Source organism: Gorilla gorilla, chromosome 14, assembly GCF_029281585.2.
Source record: "Gorilla gorilla gorilla isolate KB3781 chromosome 14, NHGRI_mGorGor1-v2.1_pri, whole genome shotgun sequence".
Taxonomy (NCBI): domain Eukaryota; kingdom Metazoa; phylum Chordata; class Mammalia; order Primates; family Hominidae; genus Gorilla; species Gorilla gorilla.
In genome coordinates this window covers 125,915,229-125,939,093 of record NC_073238.2, presented here as the reverse complement: position 1 = coordinate 125,939,093, position 23,865 = coordinate 125,915,229, and the positions used below count along the sequence as shown (strand labels likewise).

The window sequence follows — 23,865 nt, the reverse complement described above, 5'->3', positions numbered from 1 at the left end:
AAAAGCCCACTGAACAGAGAGAAGAATCATCTACATGACTTACAGGTCAGCCCTCTCATTTAGAGATAAAATGAAGCCCCAAAGTACAATGACTTTCTCAACTCTATTCTCATAGAGTATGTTTATTGGACTTCGTTTCTCTTGCAGTGCTTTCCAGAAATTGCTTCTTAGGAAGCTGAATTGTAGCTGGCACTGTTTAGGAAAATTATCTTGCCCTCTGTGAAATACACAGGCCATATATAAAGCAATTTGGGCATAAAATAGAATGGCTAGAAGGTGCTAAACTATACAGACCGTAGAAGAAAATAGTGAGACAGAGAAACTATCTGAGGAAGATTTCTGCAATCGTAGGTCAGAGAACCTCAGCCACAGGGACAAGGGGGACGACGGGGATTTGGACAAACACTGGGGAGAGACTGGAAGGAGCCGACAAGCCTGGGGATCAAGTCCTAGGTCAAGAAGACAATGGCATGGAGGACGACCAAGGGTATGGTTTTTTAATTGAAGGCCGAACTTCATTAATATTTAAGACTGAGGGAAATCCCCCCCAAGCCAAAGAAGAAAAAAATGTCTTCAGTATCTCATCCCCATTGTCTTTACCGTGTCTTCACTGAACAAGCAGCTTCTAGGCACCTACAAAAGCCAGACATTAAGTCTGTCCACAATTCTGGGCCATGGAAAACAAGACTGCTCTGGATCAAGAGACTCCAGATGCCAGAAGGGGCCCTGCACTGGACCGTTTTGGATAAACCATCTACAAAGCGTACTTGGGAACACCTGGGGAAATGTAAATACAGACTACATATCAGATGCTGTTGAGACATCATTACTAACCTTGTCATGTATGACAGACATTACAGTTTTGGCTATGTCAGAACATGGCGTTAATTTTGGAAAGGTCATTTTGAAGGATTTAGCTGGCACCTGCAGGGTGGACAAGTCTCCACACAGCTTGTGGGTGTCCCATTCCTCACCTGAGAAGGGAGAGAAGCTGAATCAGCTAACCTCTAAAGTCACTTCCAGTTGTAAAACTCAAGGATTCCTCTGACACAGTGTATTGTCAAAAAAAAAAGGACATGATTTCGAGCAAGGAAGCACCAGGGTCAAGAGAGCTGGCTGAACAGAAAACGAGAGAAAGGTGAAGGTGAGTGGTGAGGAATTCAGCAGCTGGCTACAGGACAATAAGAGAAAAAAAAATGAGTTAAGGCAAGTGGGCATTCATTCCTTTGTACTGCAACTGCATCTCCCATACTTGGTTCCAGAGAAAGGAGGCTCGGCTTGGAGATGACCGGGAGGAAAATGAAGGATGCAGCAGGGAGGGCACTGGGCTCTCCCCAGACAGGCCGCAGCCCAAGGCTGGTCAGGACCCCTCCCATCTAGGGGCCGAGAGAGGTGATGTCCACAGACACAGAAAGATGGTAGGGAAAAGTCGCCCTAGGTGTTGAGGAAGACGAGAAGGAGTCACCAAGTAGTCCACGGCGGCAGAAAGCAAGTACCCGTAACATGAGTCAGAAAGGGCTTCACAGAGTGGGTGACAACTGTATGTGCTCCCAATGGAGGTACAGACTTTGGAGCAGAAAAAAGGAAGAGGGGTGAGCCCACGCAAATGTGGACCTAAGGCCACCATCTGTAACAGGCATATCAGGAGGTCACTGTCTGGTGTCCCTTCCCCACTGCTGTCCAGTCTCTAGGCCCAGGCTGATTGTTCCTGGGCACCTAGCACTCCAACTCCTAACCCCACAGAAGAAACTGAAGCCAAAGGTGCTGGAACCAGTCATCAAAGGCTCTACAATCTGGCCTAGACTCAACTTCCAGCCTTAATTTTTGCCATGCCTCCAAAGGAATTCTATTTTAGCATATTCCTCATTTTATGGTTACACCAAAGCAGCCACATTTATTATTAAGTTTACCGCCTGAACTAACACCTGACAAAAGGAGGACTCATTTGGACGTGAGGAAGATGGGGCTCCGCTGGTCAACAGCAACCATCTGGCAGGCTAAGGCCCTTAGGGTAACCTTACAAGTATGCACAGGCAACATCAGGGAGCTTATAGTCACCTGTGCTCCCAAATATGAAAACCTCTGACCAGAGGACGACTACTAGCAGAAATATCCACAGTGGTTTCCAGGACAGCTTCAATCAAAAAGAGTATTATTCTAAAATAAAAAGTCTTCAGCAGACAAAAGTTCTAAGAGCTGATGTTGACTTAAATTTAAATTTTCACATTCAGTACACTATGTTCCAACTTCCTCTGCCTCTCTAACCCAGGCTCCCTGCAGCAGACAGTATGGCTGCTTTCATTCACTCCCCCTGCCCTTCGAGGAGGAGTCTACATCCAGCCCAGTGATGCCCATCAGCTTCCTACAGGCAGGGGCAGGCCTGGCCACATGACTTTCTCTGGCCAATGAGATATTGAGAGGTGAAGCCAGCTGGGCTTCTGGGTCGGGTGGGGACTTGGAGAACTTTTCTGTCTAGCTAAAGGGTTGTAAACACACCAATCAGCACTCTGTGTCTAGCTAAAGGTTTGTAAACGCACCTATCAGCACTCTGTAAAAACGAACCAATCAGCACTCTGTGTCCAGCTAAAGGTTTGTAAACGCACCAATCAGCACTCTGTAAAAATGCACCAATCAGAGCTCTGTGTCTGGCTAAAGGTTTGTAAATGCACCAATCAGCACTCTATAAAATGGACCAATCAGCAGGACGTGGGCAGGGCCAAATAAGGGAATAAAAGCTGGCCACCCAAGCCAGCAGCAGCAACCCACTCAGGTCCCCTTCCACACTGTGGAAGCTTTGTTCTTTCGCTCTTCACAATAAATCTTGCTGCTGCTCACTCTTTGGGTCCGCACTACCTTTATGAGCTGTAACACTCACCGCGAGGGTCTGCAGATTCGTTTCTGAAGTCAGCAAGACCACGAACCCACCAGGAGGAACAAAAAACTCTGGACACACCACCTTTAAGAGCTGTAACACCCACTGCGAAGGTCTGTAGCTTCACTCCTGAAGTCAGCGAGACCACAAACCCACCGGAAGGAAGAAACTCTGGACACATCTGAAGGAACAAACTCTGGACACACCATCTTTAAGAACTGTAACACTCACCACGAGGGTCCGCGGCTTCATTCTTGAAGTCAGCGAGACCAAGAACCCACCAGAAGGAACCAACCCCAGACACATTTTGGCGACCCAGATGGGACTATCGCCAAGCAGTGAGTATCATCGGACCCCTTTTGCTTGCTATTCTGTCCTATTTTTCCTTAGAATTCGGGAGCTAAATACCAGGCACCTGTCGGCCAGTTAAAAGCGACTAGCACGGCCACCGGACTAAAGATACGGGTGTCAGGCTTTCTGGGAAAGGGCTAACAACCCCTGACTCTTCAGAGTTGGGAGCGGTGGTTTGCCTGGTACCAGCTTCCACTTTTCCTGTACCTCCAGGCTGAGCCAACGGTCAACAGAGAGGAAAGCCATTCAACTCCGGGGTCCCAACAACAAGCTGGTTGACCCTGTGGCCATGAGCGGAACTCTCAAAGTTATGTCGCCCAAGCGAGACTCACCCATCTATCCTATCCATCCTGACCCTTGCCTCCTGGGTCCTAATGCCTGTCAGACAAACGTCCTCTCACCTCTCTTCTCTGAGGCTAGTCCTGCTTCTAAAAACCACTCCCTGTCTCTAGTTATTTTCTAGTTTCAGGACTCTGTTCCCTTCTTTAGGCACCCGGGCTCGCCAATCAGAAAGACATAATTTTTGCCCAAAGCCCTGTCGCAGGGGGTACTATCTGGAATTTTAGCACCCCTCCTCAGACAAGCAGGCCTAACAAAAGCTATTCCTGAAGCTAGGATATGGGGAGCCTCAGAAATTGTATCCTTCCTATTCATATAAGTGAGGACAAAAGGCATCACTCTTCCAACCCTGGAGATCCCTTCTCTCCCTCAGGGTATGGCCCTCCACTTCATTTTGGGGGCATAACATCTTTATAGGACACAAGTAAAGTCCCAATACTAACAGGAGAATGCTTAGGACTCTTAACAGGTTTTCAAGAATGTGTCAGTAAGGGCCACTAAATCTGATTTTTCTCGGTCCTCTTTGTGGTCTAGGAGGACAGGCAAGGGTGCAGGTTTTACGAGAATGCGTCGGTAAGGGCCACTAAATCCAACCTTCCTCAGTCCTCCTTGTGGTCTAGGAGGGAAACTAGTGTTTCTGCTGCTGTGTCAGTGAGCGCAACTATTCCGATCAGCACAGTCCAGGGTTCTTGGGCAAGAGGTGTTTCCGCTGCTGTGTCAGTGAGTGCAACTATTCCGATCAGCAGGGTCCAGGGATCGTTACAGGTTCTTGGGCAGGGGGAGAAAAACAAACCAAAACTGCAGGTGGTTTGTCTTTCAGATGGGAAACACTCAGGCATCAACAGGCTCACCCTTGAAATGCATCCGAAGCCATTGGGACCAATTTGACCCAGAAACCCTGAAAAAGAGGCAGCTTATTTTTTTCTGCACTATGGCTTGGCCCCAGTATTCTCTCTCTGATGGGGAAACTGAGGGAAGTATAAATTACAATACTATCCTGCAGCTTGACCTTTTCTGTAAGAGGAAAGGCAAATGGATTGAAATACCTTATGTCCAGCTTTCTTTTCATTGAAGGAGAATATGCAAAGCTTGCAATTTATGTCCCACAGGAGGACCTCTCAGCTTACCCCCCTATCCTAGCCTCCCTATAGCTCCCCTTCCTATTAATGATAAGCCTCCTCTAATCTCCCCTGCCCAGAAGGAAATAAGCAAAGAAATCTCCAAGGGACCACAAAAACCCCCGGGCTATCGGTTATGTCCCCTTCAAGCTGTAGGGGGAGAGGAATTTGGCCCAAGCCGGGTACATGTCCCCTTCTCCTTCTCTGATTTAAAGCAGATCCAGGCAGACCTGGGGAAGTTTTCAGATGATCCTGATAGATTTCCTACAGGGTCTAGGGCAAACCTTCGATCTCACTTGGAGAGATGTCACGCTATTGTTAGATCAAACCCTAGTCTTTAATGAAAAGAATGCAGCTTTAGCTGCAGCCCAAGAGTTTGGAGATACCTGGTATCTTAGTCAAGTAAATGATAGAATGACAGCCAAAAAAAGGGACAAATTCCCTACCGGTCAGCAAGTCGTCCCCAGTATGGATCCCCACTGGGACTCAACTCAGATCATGGGGACTGGAGTCGTAAACATCTGTTGACCTGTGTTCTAGAAGGACTAAGGAGAGTTAGGAAAAAGCCCATTAATTATTCAATGATGTCTAGCATAACTCAGGGAAAGGAAGAAAATCCTTCTGCCTTCCTCGACTGGCTACAGGAGGCCTTAAGAAAATACTCTACCCTGTCACCCAACTCCCTAGAGGGTCAATTGATCCTAAAAGATAAGTTTATTACCCAATCAGCCACAGATATCAGGAAAAAGCTCCAAAAGCGAGCCCTGGGCCCTGAACAAAATCTGGAGGCATTACTAAACCTGGCAACCTCAGTGTTCTATAATAGGGACCAAGACGGATAGGCCCAAAAGGAAAAGCGAGATCAGAGAAAGGCAGCAGCCTTAGTCATGGCCCTCAGACAGACAAACCTTGGTGGTTCAGAGAGGACAGAAAATGGAACAGGCCAATCACCCAGTAGGGCTTGTTATCAGTGTGGTTTACCAGGACACTTTAAAAAAGACTGTCCAACGAGAAGCCACCCCCTCATCCGTGTCCACTATGCCGAGGCAATCACTGGAAGGCGCACTGCCCCAGAGTGCAATGGTTCTCTGGGCCAGAAGCCCCCAACCAGATGATCCAACAACAGGACTGACGGTGCCCAGAGCAAGCGCCAGCTCTTGTCATCACCCTCACTGAGCCCCATGTACATTTAACCATTGAAGGCCTGGAAACTGACTTCCTCTTGGACACTGGCAAGGCCTTCTCAGGTTAATCTCCTGTCCTGGACGACTATCCTCAAGGTCTGTTACCATCAGAAGAATCCTGGGGCAGCCTGTAACCAGGTATTTCTCCCATCTCCTCATTTGTAATTGGGAGACTTTGCTCTTTTCACATGCCTTTCTTGTTATGCCTGAAAGTCCCACACCCTTATTAGGGAGGGATATATTAGCCAAAGCTGGAGCTATTATCTACATGAATGTGGGGAAAAAGTTACCCATTTGTTATCCCCTACTTGAGGAGGGAATCAACCCTGAAGTCTGGGCATTGGAAGACAATCTGGAAGAGCAAAAAATGCCCACCCACTCCAAATCAGGCTAAAAGATCCTACCACTTTTCCTTATCAGAGGCAATATCCCCTAAGGCCTGAAGCTCATAAAGTATTACAGGATATTGTTAAACATTTAAAAGCTCAAGGCTTAGTAAGGTAATGCAGCAGTCCCTGCAACACCCCAATTCTAGGGGTACAAAAACCCAATCGTCAGTGGAGACTAGTGCAAGATCTTAGACTCATCAATGAGGCAGTAATTCCTCTATATCCAGTTGTACACAACCCCTATACCCTGCTCTCTCAAATACCAGAGGAAGCAGAATGGTTCACTGTTCTGGACCTCAAGGATGCCACCTTCCGTATTCCCCTGCGCTGACTCACAGTTTCTCTTTGCCTTTGAGGATCCCACAGATCACACATCCCAACTTACATGGACGGTCTTGCCCCAAGGGTTTAGGGATAGCCCTCACCTGTTTGGTCAGGCACTGACCCAAGATCTAGGCCACTTCTCAAGTCCAGGCACTCTGGTCCTTCAGCATGTGGATGATTTACTTTGGGCTACCAGTTCAGAAGCCTCATGTCAGTGGGCTACTCTAGATCTCCTGAACTTTCTAGCTGATCAAGGGTACAAGGCATCTAGCTTGAAGGCCCAGCTTTGCCTATAGCAGGTCAAATATCTAGGCCTAATCTTAGCCAGAGGGACCAGAGCCCTCAGAAAGGAATGAATACAGTCTATACTGGCTTATCCTCACCCTAAGACATTAAAACAGTTGTGGGGGTTCCTTGGAATCACTGGCTTTTGCCAACTATGGACTGCCGGATACAGCGAGATAGCCAGGCCCCTCTATACTCTAATCAAGGAGACCCAGAGGTCAAATACTCATCTAGTAGAATGGGAACCAGGGGCAGAAACAGCCTTCAAAACCTTAAAGCAGACCTAGTACGAGCTCCAGATTTAAGCCTTCCCACAGGACAAAACTTCTCTTTATACGTCACACAGAGAGCAGGAATAGCTCTTGGAGTCCTTACTCAGACTCGTGGGACAACCCCACAACCAGTGGCATACCTAAGTAAGGAAATCGATGTAGTAGTAAAAGGCTGGCCTCACTGTTTAAGGATAGTTGTGGCGGTGGCCATCTTAGCGTCAGAGGCTATCAAAATAACACAAGGAAAGGATCTCACTGTCTGGACTACTCATGATGTAAATGGCATACTAGGTGCCAAAGGAAGTTTATGGCTATCAGACAACCGCCTACTCAGATACCAGGCACTACTCCTTGAGGGACCGGTGCTTCAAATATGTACATGCGTGGCCCTCAACCCTGCCACTTTTCTCCCAGAGGATGGCGAACCAATCGAGCATGACTGCCAACAAATTATAGTCCAGACTTATGCTGCCCGAGATGATCTTTTGGAAGTCCCCTTAACTAATCCTGACCTTAACCTGTATACCGATGGAAGTTCATTGGTGGACAATGGAATAGGAAGGGCAGGTTATGCCATAGTTAGTGATGTAACGACACTTGAAAGTAAGCCTCTTCCCCCAGGGACCAGCGCCCAGTTAGCAGAACTAGTGGCACTTAACCGAGACTTGGAATTGGGAAAGGGAAAAAGAATAAATGTGTATACAGATAGCAAGTACGCTTATCTAATCCTACATGCCCATGCTGCAATATGGAAAGAAAGGGAGTTCCTAACCTCTGAGGGAACCCCCATTAAACACCACAAGGAAATTATGGAGTCATTGCAAGCAGTGCAAAAACCCAAGGAGGTGGCAGTCTTACACTGCCAAAGTGTAAGGAGAAAAGGCAGAAGAAAGTGAAGGAGAAAAGGCAGAAGGAAACCGTAGGGCAGATGCTGAGGCCAAAATTGCTGCCAGAAGGAACCTCCCATTAGAAATACCTACGGAAGGACCCTTGGTATGGAACAACCCCCTCCAAGAGATTAAGCCCCAGTATTCCCCAACTGAAACAGAATGGGGACTTTCACGGGGGCATAGTTTTCTCCCCTCGGGGTGGTTAATGACAGAAGGAGGAAAGGTACTTATACCCAAAGCCATCCAGTGGAAAATACTTAAAACCCTCCAACAAACTTTTCATATGGGTATTGAAAACACTCATCAAATGGCCAAATCCCTATTTACAGGGCCAAATCTCCTCCGGACCATCTGACAGGTAGTCAAAGTCTGTGAGGTGTGCCAAAGGAATAATCCCTTGGTCCATCATAAGTCCCCTCTAGGGGAACAAAGACTAGGTCACTAGCCCGGAGAGGACTGGCATTTAGACTTCACCCATATGCCTAAGTCAAAGGGATTTCAATAATTATTGGTGTGTGTTGATACCTCTACAAATTGGATAAAGGCTTTCCCCCGCAAGACAGAGAAGGCTCAGGAAGTGATTAAAGTCCTAATTCATGAAATAATTCCTAGATTTGGGCTTCTCCAAAGCTTACAGAGCGACAATGGTCCAGCTTTTAAAGCCGTGGTAACTCAGGGAATTTCCAGGGCGCTAGGGATACAATATCACCTTCACTGCGCCTGGAGGCCACAATCCTCAGGGAAGGTCGAGAAGGCAAACGAAACACTCAAGAGACACTAAAGGAAACTAACACAAGAAACTCATCTCCCATAGCCTACTCTTTTGCCCATGGCCTTGTTGAGAATCCAAAATTCTCCTCACAAAATGGGGCTCAGTCCATATGAAATGCTGTATGGACGACCTTTTCTCACAAATGACCTCCTACTTGATCAGGAAACGGCCAACTTCGTCAAAGATATAACTTCTTTGGCAAAATATCAACAAAACCTTAAAATCCTACCTGAAGGATGTCACAGAGAAAAGGGAGCAGAGTTGTTTCAACCAGGAGATCTAGTGTTGGTCAAATCTCTCCCCTCTACCTCCCCATCCATGAGCTCCTTGTAGGAAGGACCACACTTGGTAATCCTCTCTACCCCCACTGCAGTTAAGGTGGCAGGAGTGGAATCTTGGATTCACCACACCCGAGTTAAATTTTGGACACCCGCTGAGAAACCTGCGGGACCATCAGCTCAGGAGTCCCAAGATCAGCCAGACCAGCCTTGATACACCTGCGAACCATTGGAGGACTTGCATCTCCTGTTTTGGAAGGAAATATCCCAGACTAAAAAGGCTCCTACCACTGATCCTGAAGAAAAACCCCTTCCTCCTTAAAAAAGATAAGTGAAAACCTACATAATCTTTTAACACCTCTCCTTACCCCTTTGATGGAATCCTTTTACTATTTCATCTTATGATTAAGCAGCATACTAACCATACTTGTTGCGATAGGGCTATATACTGTAGCTCCTGCTAGGACGAAAATCCTCATCTTATCAACCTTCTTTCTATCTTCCTTCCTTCTGACAGCAATTTACTCCTACCTTTAACTCAGCCTGGATAAAATGATCTCATCTTCCACAGCACCCTCTTTACCTTCCTATTTACTCTTTGACTATCTATCCCTCCTGCTTCCTTGGATACCTCATACAATCACCCCTCCCCTTCCACTAGCTCCTAAATACCTCTACAAGACTCTCAACCCACTCTCTGTTAAACCAGTCCAATCCTTCCCTCGCAAATGACTGTTGGCTTTGTATCTCTCTGATCTCTGCTTACGTAGCCACTCCCATTCCTGCAAAAAACTGGGTCTCTACCAACTTAACCTACCACCCTCATTATGAAGGAAAAGACCCTTTCCAACTTCTAAATATGCAATCATTAGCCAAATTCCCCATCTCTGATAAGACCAAGAACACCCTAACAGGACATGCAATCCAACTTTTATGTTCTTACATTTCCAACCTCATCTATTACACAAGCAATGAAAAGCCCATACACGGCCCTGTTACCATGAATACCATCTTAACTTTCCAGGTCCCTTTATGCATCCAATGCAACCTGTTACAGGCCTGCCCCTGGGGCACCTACCACCCCATCAGTGTAATTACACCCCACAACTTCAAGCCCCAACTGATCATAGTAACTTCCAAGTCACCCAAACAGCTCCATTCGGATGGCTTGACCACTTCTCAGGGCCCCCCAAAATCATCACCTCCTCCCTAAACAGTCCAGGTTTTGTAATGGCAAACATACTCCCTGCATGACCATTCACCCCTGGACCCCCTGCAGCAGCGCCCCCACCACTAGTGAATGCCTTCTCATCCCCTCTTTCAATCACTCTCTCTAACGGTTCCTAGCAGATACAAAACAGTTTTTTCTCCAATGGGAAAATAGAACACAGGGAGCCACTCAGTTTGCTCCCAACACCCCTTTCCAGCCACTCACCAGAGCTACCTTGGCAAGTACTCTAGGAGTATGGGAAAATGAAAACAACAAACTCACACACCTTTTTAACATACACAGCCAGTTCTGTCTACCCAGCCAAGATGTATTCTTATGTGGAACATCGACTTATATCTGCCTCCCCACCAACTGGACAGGCACCTGCACCTTAGTCTTTCTAAGTCCCAACATTAACATTGCCCCAGGAAATCAGACTTTATCAGTACTCCTCAAAGCTCAAGTCTGTCAGCGCAGAGCCATACAACTAATACCCCTACTTATAGGGTTAGGAATGGCTACTGCTACAGGAACCGGAATAGCCAGTTTATCTACTTCATTATCCTACTACCACACACTCTCAAAGGATTTCTCAGTTTGCAAGAAATAACGAAATCTATCCTTACTCTACAATCCCAAATAGACTCTTTGGCAGCAGTGACTCTCCAAAACAGCTGAGGCCTAGACCTCCTCACTGCTGAGAAAGGAGGACTCTGCACCTTCTTAGGGGAAGAGTGTTGTTTTTACACTAACCAGTCAGGGATAGTATGAGATGCTGCCCGGCGTTTACGGGAAAAGGCTTCTGAAGTCAGACAATGCCTTTCAAACTCTTATACGAACCTCTGGAGTTGGGCAGCATGGCTTCTCCCCTTTCTAGGTCCCGTGGCAGCCATCTTGCTATTACTCGCCTTCGGGCCCTGTATTTTTAACCTCCTCAAATTTGTTTCCTCTAGAATCAAGGCTATCAAGCTACAGATGGTCTTATAAATGGAACCCCAAATGAGCTCAACTAACAACTTCTACCAAGGGCCCCTGGACAAACCCGCTGGCCCTTTCACTAGCCTAAATAGTTCTCCTCTGGAGGACACTACAACTGCAGGACCCCTTCTTCACCCCTATCCAGCAGGAAGTAGCTAGAGCGGTCACTGCCCAATTCCCAACAGCAGTTGGAGTCTCCTGTTTAGAGGGCGGATTGAGAGGTGAAGCCAGCTGGGCTTCTGGGTTGGGTGGGGACTTGCAGAACTTTTCTGTCTAACTAAAGGATTGTAAACATACCAATAAGCACTCTGTGTCTAGCTAAAGGTTTGTAAACACACCAATCAGCACTCTGTAAAAACGCACCAATCAGTGCTCTGTGTCTAGCTAAAGGTTTGTAAATGCACCAATCAGCACTCTGAAAAAACTCACCAATCGGCACTCTGTAAAATGGACCAATCAGCAGGATGTGGCCGAGGCCAAATAAGGGAATAAAAGCTGGCCACCCGAGCCAGCAGCGGCAACCTGCTTGGGTCCCCTTCCACGCTGTGGAAGCTTTGTTCTTTCGCTCTTCACAATAAATCTTGCTGCTGCTCATTCTTTGGGTCCTCACTCCTTTATGAGCTGTTAACACTCACCACGAAGGTCTGCAACTTCATTCCTAAAGTCAGCAAGACCACGAACCTACTCTGAGGAAGAATCAACTCCGGATGCGCCACCTTTAAGAGCTGTAACACTCACTGCGAAGGTCTGCAGCTTCATTCCTGAAGTCAGCAAGACCACAAACCCACCGGAAAGAAGAAACTCTGACACATCTGAACATCTGAAGGAACAAACTCCAGACACACCATCTTTAATAACTGTAACACTCGCCGCGAGAGTCTGCGGCTTCATTCTTGAAGTCAGCGAGACCAAGAACCCACCAGAAGGAACCAATTCCGGACAAAATATGACAGAAGAGGCAGACGCCAGCTCCAAGCTGAAAGAAAGCACCCTGGTTCTAAGCAGAAGCCTTGGAAGCCTTCAGGTGTTCCAGCCAACCTCCTATCCTTTTTCCTTAAATGAGAATGGCAAGGCTCAAGATGGAGCTGTTCTATCAGCCTGGATGCTGAAGAAAGACACTTGGAGCAGAGCAACACCTTATCTGCAGCTAACACATAACTGACATAATAAACCTTTGAGGGTGTAAAACACTGAGATGTAGGAACTGTGTATTAACACGCCATCGTCTAGCAGGAGGTGGTTAACATGTCCATATTCCATAATTTCCCCAACAGAACTTATTCCTGAAGGAGAGGAAATGCATCCTGCAAAAACAAAATCAAAACTCATTAAGTGAAGCAGGTAGGTCACCGAAGAGTAACTTTTATCATTTTAACACAACATGATAAAAGTAAGTAGCTCTTAGTTGGCTAAGACACAGAGAATTCTCCATTATTCAAAATAAGGAAGACTTATCAACACAGTACGTATTCCATGGCAAACGAGGCTTTCCCTTTCTTCTCAAATTCTAAACGCAGTAATCACATAACTGCTAACGGCTGCTGTTTTACAGAAATCTCCAAGAAAAAAAGACACAAATGCAAGTCGGCCCTGAAGAAGCACATTCTTTCGCAGAAGCCTCTCGGCTGCTGATCCTCTCGGGGGATCCAGCACCCTGTAGGAGGAAGGCAGGCAGGGAAAGGATGGATAGCAGCAGACTCTGACAGACGTGCACTTGGCTCTACCCTTCACCTCCAGGCACAGATGCTGCTCATCCATTTCTACAGGCAACTCACTCTAAAACTCAGTGGCCCAAACAACAAGCATCTGTTATCTCAGTTTCTGCGTGTCAGCGTTCAGGGCAGCTTAGCTGGGTGAATGTGGCTCTGGGTCTCAGGGGAGGTCGTTGAGATGTCAGCTGAAGCTGTGGGATTCTGGCAGCCTAAGGCCTTGCCGGGACTGAGGAGGTGCTACCAAGACAGCTCCACAGCGTGGCTGTGAGCAGGAGGCCTCAGTTCCTGAGTCCTCAGAGAACGGACAACGGACTCCACAGAGCGAGTGATCCCAGGGCACACACAGGAAGGAAAGCAGGGCCTGCAGCTTCAGGAATCCTATGAGCTAGCCTCAGCAGTCAGGCAGGCTGTGCTCGGTTCATAAGAAATGAGTCATCAGCCCCACCTGTACTCAAGGAAAAGAGAACAAGGCTCCACCTACAGAAGGGAGGAGCATCCCAAAACGGGAAGACATTGCTTGAAAATCACCAGCAGATCCACCCACTCTCAGGGTGCTAGGTTTTTCTCTTCCAGCTGAGTGACCACACCTTCACACTTGATGTCAGATGTCACAGCCACTCTGCCTAGCGGACAAAAGTTGACGAAGAAACGGGTCACAGAAGGACATTCCAATGTTTGGGATTCCAAAGGCTCCCCTACTGATACCCCAATATTAGTGACTTTGCCTCACCCCACTCCCAAATTCATAGGAAGTGTAGAAATTCAGGAATATCTTCCACAGAATAAAAACAGCAAAGCAAACTACATCACAAAATAGATCGTGCGATATGTCTAATATATAACACAATGTACATTATGAAAATACTTCATATAATAAAGATCCTGTGTCAGAACCTTTCCACTATAAGCAAGTAAACCCAACTCAAATTGGCTTAAACAAAAAAAGGAAATTATTGGTTCGCACAACAAACAAGTCAAGAATAGCAAGAGCCACAAGCTCAGAACCGGAAGGCTTTCTCCGCTCTCTTTCCTACTCTCCTAAGTGTGCGCCACAGTTTCAGGAATGGTCTCCCTCATCAGGCAACAGGACCACTGGCAGCCCCAGGCCCACACCACCAGGTCAACACCTCAGATGCATCTCGCTGGACCCAGAGCCCACCACGTGAACCAATTTCACAGCCAGTGAAGCAGAACAAGGAGAGCTGTCCAAGGAGCCAACAATAATGGACACAGCATTCTGGCAAACCCACACATAAACATGTATTAATAATTTAGAGCACAAAAATTCAGACAGTCCCCCAGGGCTAAGGGACATCACTGTAGCACTAGGGCCACACAAATGCACGCAAAGGGGATCCCAGGCAAAAGGACACACTGACCAGCTCTATTCCAGCCCAACTGCTTTCACACCACCCTCCCAATACCCACACCAACAAGCACAGCAACCTTAATCAACCCCGTCAGTACTGACACGAGAGCAAAAGAATGCCTCCTGCCTCCATGGTAGCACTGGCTGATGCACCTCTACGTAGTAGACCCCAAAAAGACCAGACCGGGGAATGGGGAAAGAAGTAGTCGTCTTTTTGCTTCTCCTCACTTTCCACCATCTCAATACTGACGGAGAGGCCTCTGCAATGTGGGACTGAGCGCACACTTTCTGGGCTCACTGAAGCTTTAGTGGTCTGCGTTGCCACCAGTCAGCTCGCCTCCTCCAGGGACTTGAGGAAGTTATTCTTGACAAAAGAAATTGTTATTTTTGGCACAGCTCTGGAGTGTGGTTTGCAAAGTTTAAAAATATAATTTTGTCCTATCACTGTCAAATGGAACTTGTGATTTCAGAACAAGAGTAAAAAATGAATCTTAAATAAGTGGTGCTATTTAAGTTTAATGCAAATGGTCCATATTGTTGGGGACATGTGAAAAACAGAAATCCAGCAGTACGTTTTCACTTCCTGGCTTCTGCAGATTTTGTACTTAATCCCACCTACTCCTACACCCCAGGGATAAAATTAAAGTCTGATGACGGATGCTATCAATTATGGCACTTTCACCCAACATGCACCCAAATGATTTATTTCACTTTAAAATGAGAATCAAATCTTATTCAATTTTGTGGATTCCACTGTATCAATACCCAAACACTAGGACAGAGAATACATCTTCAAAAAAGAAGTAACCAAGTATTTTAGGTAGTTTCCAGGAAGGGGTGGGAGGAGCAGAGCAGGGAGGCAGGAGCACAGCAACAAGAAGGCAGGCAGGGCTCATCCCAACAAGATGCTCTCTGCCTTCTGCAGACCAGGCGCAACCTCCACACGAGGCAGGGAAGCGCAGCCCCACCAGGCAGGGGAAATGAAGGACACCTCCCTGCTTAGGACCACGGCATGCTGTGCTGGCCCGCACACAGCCCGTACCTCAGTGTAGACTGCAGGCCAGTTTATCTTACAGGCAGAAAATGAAAACACACACACACACACACACACAAGCTCCCAAAAGACACTGTGACAAAGCTTACAAAGGCAGAACCAAGATCGGAGCCCACCAGCCTGGCTTTGCCCACACCACCACACTGCCAGCCAGGAAAGGACACCAGAGACAGTGGTGTCCCACAGCGGTCATGCAGGCAGATCAGGCAGCACCCAGGGGAGGAGGGGTGGTCTCAGACATAACTCACCACGTACACACACACAGCAGCCCATATAGCCTACACAGGCCCCCAGACTTCTGTCTTTGACTGCTAGGAGCACATGCCTGCAAAGAACAGCCTGGCTGTCGCCAGAAAGTGAGCACATACCACAAAGAAGGATCTGGGCAGATGCAACACACTGGCTTGGGCTAACAGTAAGTGAAGCAGTAACATTTACAGCTATAAAGACAATGCACCCATTCCATTAACTTCAAAACGCAAGCAGTTACAAGACTCCAGTTTTGAGAAGTTTCTCAAGATGGCCGACTGCAAACACCTATCTAACTCCCATCCCTCCCAAGGTGCCACCGAAATGAGAGAAAGAAAAAGCTTCAAAAAATTAACAGAGAAAGAACCCACTGTAGTGCTAAAAAGGGAAAGGCTATGAGCAGTCTAAACAGGGTTTGAGGAGATCCCTGGGGACAGGACGCAGATGGACTCTGAATGACCTAACAGTTCAGAACAGCACTTGTAAGGGAGCCCCAGGAGCACCAAAGACGGTTTTCTAACAGAGGAAGGGACACATGACGCACCTCTGGACTTCAGCACGACAGCCCCTTCTTCCTGATGGGAAGCTCAGCACCCAGACCCCTCTCTAATTAAAAAGAAGCTGCTGCCTGCACTGGATTCTAACCGGAGGTGAAGTGACCCTCTCTAATTAAAGAGAAGCCTGTGGCCTACACTGGATTCTGACTGGAACCTGATGCACCACTAGGCCCACACAACAGTCTCTGAGGAAAAAAAAAAAATGACAATTCTACCCAGAAGCGAAATCCCCTGGGAGCTCCACCACCAGCCTGGACTATCCCCTATCTGAAGTGTGACACAGGAAACAGGTGCAGAGAAAGTGTCTCCCTCAGCTCTGCTCGTGGAGCTGCTTCTAGAGCCCTCCATCCGGTTCTCCCCACCTGCTCCCAGACACACAACCCACACAGTGAAGCCCACGGGGCCGGTAACCCACACACAGGACTGCACAGTCCCCTCCGCTCTGATGCCAGTCAACTGGGCTTTTATTCACAAACAGGAAGAACCCATCAAGGCCACACCTGATAGGAAATAACAGCATAGCACAAAGAGAACTGACCTATGACTCCCAAAAAGATGGAGAAGACACATCTCCCCCTCCCTCCAGCTGAATGCAGCTAAAAGCCCTGGATGCTGCCTACAAAACAAACGTCAGCCTCAGAATGTGAGAGAGGAGGCAGACCGGCTAAGGGTTTCAGGGCCAGGAACCATGCCAGCGGGTTCTCTGGGTTTTCTTTTTGCCTCAGATGCTCCAAACTGAGTGCTAAACAAGCCAGCGACCCAGAAACACCAACAGATACAGAAGAAAAGCCTCAAGAAAGACCTATCCTCTCTAGCCAAAGGACCAGGACAGGGCAGCCTAGTAGGTCAAAAAACTTCAACAATAACCATCTGTATTAGTCCATTCTCACGCTGCTATGAAGAAATACCCAAGGCTGGGTAATTTATTAAGAAAAGAGGTTTAACTGGCTCACAGTTACACATAGCTGGGGAGGCCTCAGGGAACTTACAATCATGGCAAAAGGCACCTCTTCACAGGACGAGAGAGAATGAGTGCCAGGCAAAGCGGGGGAAGCCCCTTATAAAACCATCAGATCTCGTGAGAACTAATTCACGATCATGAGAACGGCGGGGAAACCGACCCGTGATTCAATTATCTCCACCTGGTCCCGCCCTTGACAGGTGGGGATTATTATAATTCAAGGTGAGATTTGGGTGGGGACAGAGTCACACCATAACACCATCCTACCCCAACCACACAGAGAGGGTTAAAAAATGCAGTCCCACCCCCACCCGGCCATAAGCAAGTGACCCCCGTCAACCCTTCCCCACAAGTCCTGGTGGAGACTTACAGAGCTCCTCATCTTTTACACAGGAGAGAAGTCTAAGATGACAAGTCAAGAAATACTAGAAATACAGTTAAAAGGTGGCTACTAAAAAATTGAAAATCATAAAACCGGTACAATTAGCAAAAATTGGGATTTAGAGGGGCTGTGGGGAAGGTGAGAGACAGAACAAGTATATTAAATTCCCTCCCTCATAAAGAAGCCATAATGGGAAAGAGAAGAAATGGATTAGAAGAGGGTTTATAGGTAAAAATCCACAGGACTTTATAATAATTGATAAAATGACAATGTACATGTAGTTTATGCACTATTTGATGCTATGCAAATGTAACTTTCAGCAGACAACATGAAAAGTTCAAAGGAGGTTTGAGTGATTAGAAAAGACGAAGCCATAGATGATGCTGGAGGTGTGAGACCTGAGGGTAGACCCCATCAAAAAACAACCAAAGAATCAAAACATTTGCCAGACAGCTTCTGAGAGAAATAGAAAAAAATAAGCTTATAACCACATTTTCACTGAGAACATTTTTGTTAAAAAAAAAAAAAGGTGCCAATACTCCCATCCAAATGCTATAGAATGCTATAGCTCTGTCTGCCTTCTCCACTTAATTTCTAACTCCCAGTACATGTCCACTGCATATGTATTTCAAAATAAGCGCCACTTAACAAAACTTGCTAGCACGAGTACAATGACATAGCGTGCGTGCAATGTGACTGCTAGTAATCTGCCTTCCTCTAACTCTTGACTATTTACACCTTGGTTCTACCTTGTACGGCCATCCAGATGCTCAACTTACAATGGGGTACATCCTGTTAAACCCACTGTAAACTGAAAAACATCGTGAAGTTGAAAATACATTTGATACACCTAACCTACACAACATCACAGCTCAGCCTAGCTACCTTAAGTGTGCTCAGAACACTCATATTAGCTCACGGTTGGGCAAAATCATCTCACACAGAGCATATTTTATAACACAGCGTTGAATAGCTCATGTGACGTACTGAATACTGAAAAACTGGCTGTATGGGTACTCGAAGCACTGTTTCTACTGAATGTGTATTGCTTTTTCACCATGGCAAAGTCAAAAAAACATGTAAGTTGAACCACTGAAGATGATGAACCATATCTGTATGAGCCCACAGATGCTAGGCCCAATTTCTCTGAACCCTAAAACTGCTTTCTAAACATCTAGTCCAAGTCTCCTGATGGCGGGGGCAGAGCTGAGAGCGGCCACGCTGAGATGGAAGGTGGGAGCAGTCTCCAAGTTTATCAGAGCCCAGCCAACTCCATCAAAGCTGAAGTTCCTGGTATTCGTCAGACCCCAGGCCATGTTCCCCCCACCCCCGGGCATGACACCATTGTTAGGAGGCCCAGCCATGCCCATAGCCAAGCAACAGAGATGCACAAGGTGTGGGAAGACCTTCTCATCCTCTCCCGCTCCTCAGACTGAAAGGCGGATGGACTCACACTGGAGAAAAGCCTTTTGTATGCAACACGTGCAGACAAGCTTTTACCACCAAAGGCAGCTTGAAGGTCCACTGCATGACACACGGGGCAGTAACTCAGCACCCCGTGGAAGGAAGCTGGCCAGAGAACACGGGGGCTCCATTAGGTACAGAGGAAAAGAGTCTCAGAAATGCTTCCCAAGGAAGTCCTGAACCCTCCGGCGAACAGGGACCTGTCGTATGGAGGCGGCACACCAGCACGCTGGACACCGTGAAGATCAATGAGACTGCTGCGATCCAGAACGGTGGTGTTCTCACCCTCCTGGTCTCCAATTCTTGTGAATTAAGGCCATTCTTGTGAATAAAACCCTCCCAGCTTCCTCTGAACAAACATCAGGTTCAAGTTATTCCATCCCTTAGCAGTCAAGATGCACAATGCTGCAGGCTTTTCACATTTCTCCTGACTCCACATTTAGGACAGCTCACCAAATCCACAACGCTTTGTTGGTTCAGTTCAACACATCAACCTGAAAAGCTCACCGGCCAACCAAGCAGCAGCATTACCTGCATGATGTCTGGCCCCTCTGCCCTTTCAAAGGTCGCTTCCTACCTGAAGCTCTTTCCTGTTTCCACCTGGAATGTTTCTTCCCCTCTCTGAGTCCCAACCCCATGACAGCTGCGCCTCTCTTGAAGCATTTACAGCTGCTGCCCCCTATTCAGGTTACATGGGTTCCTTCCACTTCAGTGCACTGTCCCACGATGCCTCAGGGCACAGATATCTTGTTCACCTCTATACTCCCTCAGGACAAGGCACCCAGCTCAAGACACTTCCTCAGAACCGAGTGCAAACTGATGAACAGCACCTGGAGAAATACTCCGAGTTCTCCACCACAATGAAATCCAGACTATGCTCCCCAGTTGTTGTTGTTGTTTAAAAAAAAACATGATCTATCCAAGAAATGCCCCAGTCAAAGGATCTCATGACTTTGTCCCATCTCTTTCTGGGCATTCTCCAAGTCCTACAAAATGACCTCCACCTCTTCCAGGGGCCAGTTCTAAACTAAGATTCCAATCAACTGCCATAAACAAGACAAAAGTAGGTTTCCAGGTCTCTCAGCAAAGGGATGTAAAATTTGAAGTTGGGACAACTTGAAACCTTTAATACACAAATTTACCAATTCCAAAGTTCCCTTGTCCTGATCCTTCTAAGACCCCCATGTGATCAGTGTTCAAACTCTTGACCATGATCCACACTAAAAAATGTATTTCACAATGTAACCAATACACACAGAATCCATAAAGTTGTTGAAGTTTGAATTTTGAATAAATTCACCACTAAGAGATAAACAATTATCAAATACAACAGGGACAGGAGCTACTCAAATTTTAAAGTTGCCATTCACCTGCTCCAATTTATTTTCCAAGTAGTAAGTCTTTCACTACACTCAACGGCCTTCACTGAGTTACACATCATGCCCAGAATGATGGGGGGCATTTTGAACACTAACATTTTTGCAATCAGACATCTTAAATCTTAAATGTCCTTCCAGTTGCATGATGCAGATTATGTATATTATCTATATAAACACACATATTAAAAATTCAAAATGCAGAACATTATGGACACTACAGTATATAGTTCCCCCCATAAAGATTAAATTTCCAGGTGTCTATAATCTTCCAGCAACTGTACTGCTCTCATTCTCTTGTTGGAGCTGATCTTTAATTCTCAATTTGGAAGTTCTGAAATCACCATAAACCTGGATTCAAATACCAACTCTGCCACCTAGTAAATGTTAGACACTGGGCATCTTCCTTAACCTCTCTACATCTCAGTTTCTCCTTCCTGTAACGTGATCACTATCTCTGCCTTACAACACAGCCTTGTGGGGCTTCTGGTGCTGAGAAGCTCCTCCGGAAGCAGCAGCTGTTACTACTAAGCTGTTGTCATGCATGTTTTAAAGAATCTTACATTTCTACCTCTTCTATATTTCCACCATTACTTCTCATAAAATGGAAAATATCCTATCTGTATGTGTTCCTTCTCTGTCAATCAACTTCCTTCTATTCACTCCTGAAGCTCACATGGATAAAATTCAGTTCATGGCTTCAGTCTGAGTCAAAGACTGATTTTTTGCTTGGTAATGAAAAGCTCGTAAGGGAAGTAAAACAGACCTCAGAAGTAAATGACTAAGTTCACAAATGTTACAGAATCTTTGGATTCTTGAAAGCAAAGTAACATTTTCTCCTCTCCCACATCCCACAACTTCCGGGCTCAGATGCCCAACACCAGCCTCCAGTGCCAACAGGAGCCTGAGGCCCTAAAGAAAGCCTCAAATCAATGGGCCTGAGAACCACCTGAACCACCACAACAGGAAGTAATTCAGGCACGGATCAGCAGTGGATGCTAGAAGCATCAGTGAAAGGTTTGGGGGTAAAGTATCATCCATGGATTAAGCACAAAGGGAAAGGCACCCTTATAACTGAGATCTGGTGGACATCACTTTAACCTAGTGACCAACTGTGGCACCAGCAGTGACGGAGCCCACTAACAGTAAGTGCCTTCCGCTGGGACCCAATGGGAAGTACAGAGTATTACCTATGCAGAATTCATGCCAGAAATGTCTAACCTGAACCGAATCATGTCCAGACTGTAGGGCATGCTACACACTAACAAGCCTGGATTCTTCAAAAGCGTCAAATCCTAACGTTAAAGTAATAAAGGCAGAAAAACGATCCTACGGGAAAAGAAACTAGAGACAAACCAGATGTAATGCATGACTACATTTAACAGAAAGAAAAGCCATAAACGTCACTTTGAGACCACCACAGATATCTGAATATGGGTTGCATAAGCGATAACATTATAGGATATAGCATACGGCAATACAACGTTAAATTTCTGGGTGTGACAATGACACCATGGTTATGTAGGAGAATGTTCTTATTTTTAAGATACACATGCTGAAGTATTCAGAGGTAAGGATCATGGGATCTACAACATGACTTAAACAGTTGGCAAAATAAAATAGAAACAGACGTTCGAGGCCAGGTGCAGTGGCTCATTCCTGTAATCCCAGCACTTCGGGTGGCCAAGGCGGGAGGATCACCTGAGGTCAGGAGTTCAAGACCAGCCTGGTCAACATAGCGAAACCCTGTCTCTACTAAAAACACGCAAAAAAAATTAGCTGGGAGTGATGGCACGTGCCTGTAATCCCAGCTACTAGGCTGGCTGAGGCACGAGAATCGCTTGAACCCAGGAGGCAGAGGCTGCAGCAAGCTGAGATTGCACTACTGCACTCCAACCTAGGTGACAAAGCAACATTCTGTCTCAAAAAAAAAAAAAGAAGAAGAAACAGGCATTTGAACTCAGAATGCTGGTGACCTGTGAGAAGGGCACACGGATGTTCACCGAACTCTAGTCTCCCAACCTTTCTGTTACTTTTAAACTTTTCAAAACTAAAAAAAAGGGGGGACGGCACATTAAGTGGCTCTCTCTAGCATCCGCTCACCATCCGTAGCCTAGGAGGAAAATAAAGCATTTCACTCATCATCTGTGGGTGGGCCTTTCGTGCAAATAAACACCCACATGAACAATCCTTCTGACCAGCCCGACATTTCTTAAAGATCTCAGTCGCTGCCACACTAATCTTCCCCTCAAACTCTCAGCATAGCTGGGCTGGCCCATTCTACAACGAGACGGTTAGAGAAAAGTGTGGCTTCCTCCCTGCCTTTTCCAAGCTGGGTGGGTACCGGCAGCTGCCTCCCTGACAGATGGCTGGCACTCCTCACCATGCCCAGCTGGACAGCGCTGAGTACCAAGCTAACTCAGTCAGAAACTCTCCAGAGAGATGCTGGGGTCAGCATTTTTTAAAAACACTCGCATACTCAGAATCCCAAGTGGATACCACCCAATCTAACCTTGAAACCTTCCCTACAGGGCAAGAGTGAACATTCCATCTGAATACCGTATCACTTCTGAACTGAAGACCGCTCCCTTTCTCTAAACTATCACAGAAAATATACAAGGTAAACTGACAAAAATCTGGCCAAAAACACATATTTTGGATAAGAAAGCTATTTTTAAAAACACATTAAATGTAGACTGCACATCTAAATATGGTCTGAAAAGAACTCAGGGTTTTGTGTTTTTGTAATTACTCACTGGGAACCTGTTCTCTCGCTGGTTCCCAGGACATAAGGGAACTCCTCAGGAACTCAGAGTGCTTCAGGGCAAGCGCCTGTCAAGAAAAAGAGAGAGGAGGACTTCCCATCCCTACAAGATCAGCTGGCATTTTCTTGCTTTATTTTTAAATGAAAATAGAAAAGCAATGACTAAAAGATGATCAAAGAACCCTGCTTTACTAGCCTCAGTCAAGCTGAGAAACAGGAAGTTTAGGAGAGAGGAAGGAGGTCAAAGACAGGCACTGAGTGAACACAGAATTCCCCGCGCATGGAGAAGAGGAGGTGAGCTATTCCAGGGTTCTCGGGACCACACTGCGTGCGAGTTCAAGCTTCACTGTTCCCACTCACTGGTCATGACTGTCTGCTTCATTTTTCACAAGGACTTTTAGAAAATAACAACATATACCCTTCTTAACACTTTTTCCCCACCAACTGGCCAACATCAAACATCCTTGTTCAATAGCATGTTAAAAAATGCACGTGAGCTAATATATTCAAGATAGCACATATTTCATACCCAGAAAGACATGCCTTTTACCCACTCTGGGCCACTCTGTCTGAGGCTAGTGAGAGGCCTTCCCAGTGACAGTCCCAAGGACAAATGTCGTCAGCTGAGCAAGTCCAGACAAGCGGCACCGGGGCAGCAGTGCCTAGTAGGACTGCCAGCAGGACCGTGTGAGAACCTGCAAACTCACCAACACGG

General features: G+C 46.6%; 1 protein-coding gene across 22 annotated transcripts in view; it reads right to left on the bottom strand.

The window, feature by feature from the left end:
- Positions 1 to 23,865, bottom strand: part of ARHGEF7 (Rho guanine nucleotide exchange factor 7) — a 190,737-nt gene that overhangs the window by 104,221 nt on the left and 62,651 nt on the right. Inside the window, exon 1 of one of the 22 annotated variants that reach the window (XM_055360730.2) lies at positions 14,446 to 14,464. The exons of the other annotated variants lie outside the window; for them this stretch is intronic. The gene's annotated coding sequence lies outside the window, so the exon portion shown is untranslated. Of the gene's footprint in view, positions 1 to 14,445; positions 14,465 to 23,865 lie in introns of those variants that run through there. 22 annotated transcript variants of the gene reach the window in all.